At 36.4% G+C, this 6,834-nt stretch overlaps 1 pseudogene; it reads right to left on the reverse strand.

Annotated features, from left to right (window-relative positions):
• Positions 1-4,283: 4,283 nt before the first annotated feature.
• Positions 4,284-6,067, reverse strand: LOC143671306 (PC4 and SFRS1-interacting protein pseudogene; annotated as a pseudogene).
• Between the last annotated feature and the right edge of the window lie 767 nt (positions 6,068-6,834).

Genomic DNA, 6,834 nt, shown 5'->3' on the forward strand with positions numbered 1-6,834 from the left:
AATAAAAGCCAAGGAATAAAATAGTTGAAGTAAGGACAGCTTCAGTAATAGCATTGAATGTTAATGGAATAAACTCCCAAATAAAAATATGCAGATTGGCAGATTGAATTTAAAAATATGATCCATGCATATGCTATTTACAAGAGACTCACTTTAACCCAAAGATATAAATATGTTGAAAGCAAATTGCTGGAAAAGGATATTGCACACAAGCAATAACCAAAAAAAAAAAAAAGCAAGAGTAGCTGTACTATCAGATAAAACAGACTTTAAATGTAAAGATGCCATAAGAGACAAGGAAGGGCACTATTTACTAATAAAAGGAGCAATTCACCAAGAAGAAATATCAATCATAAATATTTATGTTCCCAAACAAGGTGCTCCAAAGTATGTAATGCAAGCACTGGCAAAACTGAAGGGAGCAATAGACGTTTTTACATTGCCAGTGGGAGACTTCAACACATCACTCTCTTCAATAGATAGAGCAACTAGACAGGATCCATAAGGAAATAGTGACCCTAAATCATATGATAGATGAATTAGACCTAACAGTTATATAGATCATTGCAACCTAAAATACCAGAATATACATTCTTCTCAAATGTTCATGGAACTTTCTCCAGGAAAGATCACATGCTGGGGCACAAAAAATATCTTAATAATTTTTAAGAGATTGAAATTATTCACAGCACTTTCTATTATCACAATGGAATCAAGCTGGAAATCTATAACCACCTAAGAACCAGAACTTTCACAAACATATGGAGGTTAAATAACTCATTCTTAAGATGTGCTACCATCACCACCATCCATTACCAAAACATTTCCATCATCTGAAATAGGAGCTCTTTAAATTTAAGCCTTAACTACCCATTCTCTATTCCCACCCCATTCCCTGATAACCTATATTCAGACTCTGAGTTCACACATATTGTTTCAAATCAGTGACATCATACAACATGTGTCATTCTTATCTGGCTAACTTCACTCAAGATGATGTCTTCAAGATTCATCCATGCTGTCACATGTATCAGGACTTCACTCCTTTTTACAGCTGAATAATATTCCATTGAAAGTATATACCACATTTTATATATATATTCCTTGTTTGATGAACACTTGGGTTGCTTCCACCTTTTGGCATAGTGAATAATGCCACTGTGAACAGCAGTATGCAAATATCTGGTTCAAGGCCCTGCTTTCAATTTATTTTGGGTATATGTTCTGAATATTAATCCTTTATCAAATACATGGCTTCCAAATATGTTCTCCCATTGTGTAGGTTATCATTTTATTTTCATGATAAAGTCCTTTGAAAAACAAAAGCTTTTAAATTTGGTGAGGCCCCATTTATCTATTTTTCTTCTTTTGCTTGGCTTTGGGAGTGAAGTCTAAGGAACCATTGCCTAACACAAGGTCCTGAAGATGTTTCCCTAGTTTTCTTCTAAAAGTTTGATAGTTCTGATTTTTATATTAAGTTCTTTCATTCATTTTGAGTTGATAATTGTATATTTTGGGAGGTAGGGGATCTTCTGGCTTTCGTTTTTTTGCAAATGGAGATACAGTTTTCCCAACATCATTTGGTGAATAGGCCATTCTTTCCTAATTATGTGGTGTTCTGGTTTGCTAGCTGCTGGAATGGAACACACCAGAGATGGATTGGCTTTTACTTGAAAGGGATTTATTTAGTTAAAAACATATAGCTCTTCAGAGGAAAGGCAGCTAACTTTCAACTGAGGTTCTTTTTTATGTGGGAAGGCACAGGGCGATCTCTGCTGACCTTTTCTCCAGGCTGCTTGGTTCCAACAACTTTCCCCAGGGTGATTCCTTTCTGCATCTCCAAAGGCCTGGGCTGAGCTGCGAGTGCTGAGATGAGGTATGCCGAGCTGCTTGGGCTGTGCTACATTGAGCGCTCTCATTTCATCACTGCCCAATTAAATCAAGCATCATTCATTGCAGTAGGCACATCTCCTAGCTGACTGCAGATGTAATCAGCAACAGATGAGGTGCACATGCCATTGGCTCATGTCCACAGCAATAGAACTAGGTACCTTCACTTGGTCAAGTTGACACCTGAATCTAACTACCACATGTGGTCTTGCCCCATTGTCAAAAATCCGTTGGCCATAATAGGCTAAGCCTACTTAAAATTAGGCCTAAGGGTCACCCCCAGAGAACCTCTTTTGTGGCTCAGATGTGGTCTCTCTCTCTCTCTCTCAACCAAAATGGCAAGCAAACTCACTGCCTTCCCCCTCTCTACATGGGACATGACTCCCAGGGCTGTAATCATACCTGGAAACCTAGGACAGTAATCCTAGCATGAGCTGGGACTCAGCATCAAGAGATTGAGGAAACCTTCTTGACTGAAAGGGGGGAAGAGAGAAATGAGACAAAGTAAAATGTCAGTGGCTGAGAGATTTCAAGTAGAGTCGAGAGGTTATCCTGGAGGTTATTCTTATGCATTACATAGATAGCCCCTTTTTAGTTTAAGGTGTATTAGAGTGACTAGAGGGAAGTGCTTGCAACTGTAGAGCTGTGTTTGGGCAGCCATGTTTCTTGAAGATGATTGTATAATGATGTAGCTTTCACAATGTGACTGTGTGATTGTGAAAACCTTGTATCTGATGCTCCTTTTATTTAAGGTATGGACAGATGAGTAAAAAATATGGATAAAAATAAACAAATAATAGGGGGAACAAATGTTAAAATAAATTGAGTAGATTGAAATATTAGTGGTCAATGAAATGGAGTGGTAAGGGGTATGGAAAAAAATAGGGGGAACAAAAGTTAAAATATATTGAGTAAATGGAAATACTAGTGGTCAATGAGAGGGAGGAGTAAGGGGCATGCATGAGTTTTTTCTTTTTTCTTTTTATTTCTTTTTCTGGAGTGATACAAATGTTCTAAGAAATGATCACGGTGATGAATAATCAACTATGTGATGATATTGTGAGCCATTGATTGTACATGTGTCAAGAATGTTTATGTGTTAAGAATGTTCATGATTGTATGTTGTTTTGTCAATAATAAAAATATTTTTTTAAAAATCAGTTGACCTTAAATGTGAGGGTTGATTTCTGAGCTCTCAATTTGATTCCATTAGTCTAGTTATCTGACCTGTGCCAGAACCATGCTATTTTTTGTGTGTGTGTGTGACACAAACTTTTTTTATTGGCAACTTAGAAACCACTGGCCTCAGGTATAACTCTACTTTGTGATAAGTCGTTTTCCCACATAGTTTCAAAATGTGGAAGTGTCTTTTAGTTATTGAAAAACAGGAACTGACCTAATACTCAAAATGTCTTAGTATCTACCCTTAAATTTTGTTACCATTTGTTCGCACTGATTTAAGTCCATGTATGTGAATACACAGAATATCACAGTACTTAGTGACTCATGAAACAACTTTGCAATTTTGTCACTCTTTGCTATTTTCTTACACATATGATATAGAAAAATGAAAATTCCCTTCTAATACAGCCATGTTTTCAAATAGTCTAGTTTCCTTATACAGTTTTTACTTACATTTACTGCATAAGTATCATCCATTGAATTTTTTTTTAACTGAGAAACTTGAGCCATTTCTCAGAAATAAACTTTCATCTTTTAATTCTTGATCTTTAATTACTAATACTTATAAAAGATCTTCGATGGTTAAGTGTTGATAACCCTGAAGTCAGATTCATTCCTATTTATAACCCATTCTGCTTTCTGCAGGACTGTCATGTGATTCCACTGGATTCCCATCACAAAACTAAATTATCTTTAAAAATTATCACAAGTTTTGTACCTCACAGAATTGCCAGTTCAACTTTAGTTGGGAATCTAGCTGTCATACAAAAAGGCATACAAGACCACACATTGTTACAAAGAAGCAGGGTAATGTTGTACAATGTAGACCGTGAGATTAAAATTAACTTTTGATAAAAGGAAGGAGTGAGTACTTGTATAGAAGTAACATTTTATCCACCATAAAAATGCTCAACTTATACAAAAACCCACAGACACTGAAAAGATAGGTAAATACAAGATTTGTAAAAACTATGCACAAAAAACCACAGTATTTGGGAAAAGAGGAAAGATTTATATAAGTAGCAGTTTTTAAAATGTTACCTTTTCCTACTATCAATTACACATTAACATACACACACTAATTGGAAAAATGCTACAACCATAATGTCTGGAAAAGCAGTTTAACATTTTCTAAATGGGTTTTTCCCACGTTTACTGTATAATGTAGCTGTTAATACTGCACAAAGACAAGTAGCAATGTTTAATTACTTTTAAACAAAGATAATGGGATTTTTCTCCCTTAAAACAAGTTTTTAACATCAAAATGCTTATAAAAATTTAAAACTTTCAGCAGTCTAAATAATTCAAATGAAAACCATTACAAACTTCCCAAATGTTCTTCATATTCTAGGTATGCCAACCTAGTTATCTAGTGAAGAATCCTTCAGAGATAGTTCAGTCTCTCTCTCTTTACTGGATGGCTTTTTCTTAGTGCCGGCCTCATGGCTGTCTTTGCTTTCTTCGTTGCTATCTCCATTATGCTGTGGCTGATTACTCTCTTGAGCACCAGATCCTCCATTTAGAGTCTTTGAACCTGTTTGTTCCTTTTCTAGCTTTTTGTTTGGCCCTTTCTTCCCTTGATCTTTGGTTTTATTTGCTTCCTAATGCTGTCTTTGTTCAGCAAGAGATTTATTCAGCACTTGTGTGATCACAGAATCTCCTTCACCAGCCAAAAACATGTTCTTAAACTTGTTATACAACATAGTAGATTTTTCCATGATAACCTGACTAACTTTGAATCGCCGTATTTTTTTCAATGTTGTAATCATCTCTGTGTGTTTCTGAGCCTGTTGCATTGTGACCTGAAGTGAAGCAAGTTCATCCAAGGCCTCAACACATCTGTTCACATCCCGATTATCAATTTTAAGTGAATTTTTAATTTCAGCATGTATCCTTTGAAGCCGAGAATCCATTGATGTTTCTCGCTTCTTCTCCACTTTCTTAACTTCTGGCTTCTTTCCTTCATCTTTATTCTGCTGCTCAGTTTCCATTTGTTCCTCTTGTTTGCGTTTTCTGTCTGCTGCTTCTTTCTCATGCTGGCCTTTCATCATATTCCTTCTATGAGCGGCCTGAAAGTTTCTTCCGCCTTTTCTCTTCTTTTCACCTTCTTGATCGTCTCCTTCTTCTTCTGAATCAGAGGTTGTTGCAACCCCTGCTTTAGCTAAATTTTTCCTTTTTGATTCAACTTCTTTCTTCCCCTCTTTTTTATCTGGCTCTTTTCTTGGCTTATCTTCTTCCTTCTGGCCTTCTTCATCCTTTTTAAGCTGTTTTTTAGGTTTCTCCTCTTGCCCCTTTTTCTTACTTTTGTCTTCTTCAGTTACTATGTCACTCTCGGAAGGACAAGGTTGTTTTACCATTTTGGGTCTGCCTCTTGGTTTTGGAATCTTGACTTCTGTAGCTGCAGGTCGTCCTCTTTTGGGGCTCACTTTTAGATTAACAGATGCTGTTGCTGTTGTCACTACTCCTGCCTCCTCTGTTTCTACTTATTTTTCTGCCTTTCTCTTTCTCCCTCTTCTGGCAGCCTTCGGAGTGGTTATATCAATTGCTTTAGTCACATCCTCATTGCTCGCTTTTTCTTCATGGTCAGTATCCTCTTTTGAAATACTGGTTTCTTTTTCTTCAACTTCCACATCAGATGATACATTTGATTGTTTAGTTGAGGCCTGTTGACTTAAAAATTTAACTTTTGGATTGTTATCTATCTCCCATAAACCTTCATTAAAACTTTTTCATTTATTTGGTTTGCCGTACTTTTCCTTATTTTCAGAGTAGGGAAATATATCCTTTGGTCCTAAAAAAGCAGTCTCATGAGTTGTTCCAAAAAAGAAAATAGGTAGTTTGTTTGTGGGGGGCTTTACAGCTCCATCAGGAACTTCATCTACTCGAGCTGGCCAATGAGGATAACCTTTCATCTTGGCGAAGATGAGGTCTCCAGGTTTGAAATCGCGAGTCATATTTCGAGGTGATGCTGGGGGTCCCAAGGCCAGGAAGGAGCTGGGGCGGTGCGGGAAGTGAAGGGATGCGGGAGGGCAGACCTGAGCCGAGGCGGTGAGCCGGGGCTCGAACCATGCTATTTTGATTACTGTGGCTTTGTAATATGTTTTCAGATCAGTTCTCCAGCTTCAATCTTCCTTTTCAAAATTGCTTTAGCTCTTCAAAAAGGCTCTTACCCTTCTATATAAATTTGGTGATTGGATTTTCCATTTAAGAAAATAAGGTTGTTGGAATTTTTATTGTGATTGCATTTAATCTGTAATTGCTTTGGGTAAGAGTAACATCTTAATGCTATTCAGTCTTCTAGTTCATGGATACAGATTTTCCTTCCATTTATTTAGATCTTCTTTGATTTCTTTTAGCAGTGTTTTGTAATTTTCAGCCTACAAATTATTAACATATTGATTAGATTTATTCCCAGATCTTTTTAGCCTTTTAGTTGCTATTCTGAATGGAATATTTGCATTAATTTATTCTTCCAATTGTTCATTGATTATGTATGGAAACACTACCGATGTGATGTTCATTTCTTTATGCTACTTTGAACCTTTCCTTTTGGTCTGAAGAATTCCCTTTAGTGATTGCTTGAGCACATATCTAGTTGAGATTAAGTAGATCAGCTTTTGTTTATCTGAGAATGTCTTAATTTACCCCTCATTGTTGAAAGTCTTTCCCAATGGTTTTTTGTACTTGTTACCACTTATATCTTTGTACAGTGTATGTCCAAAACCATAGATTGCATTTTATTTTCATGCGTTTTAGAAACTA

The sequence above is a fragment of the Tamandua tetradactyla genome, chromosome X (assembly GCF_023851605.1).
Source record: "Tamandua tetradactyla isolate mTamTet1 chromosome X, mTamTet1.pri, whole genome shotgun sequence".
Taxonomy (NCBI): domain Eukaryota; kingdom Metazoa; phylum Chordata; class Mammalia; order Pilosa; family Myrmecophagidae; genus Tamandua; species Tamandua tetradactyla.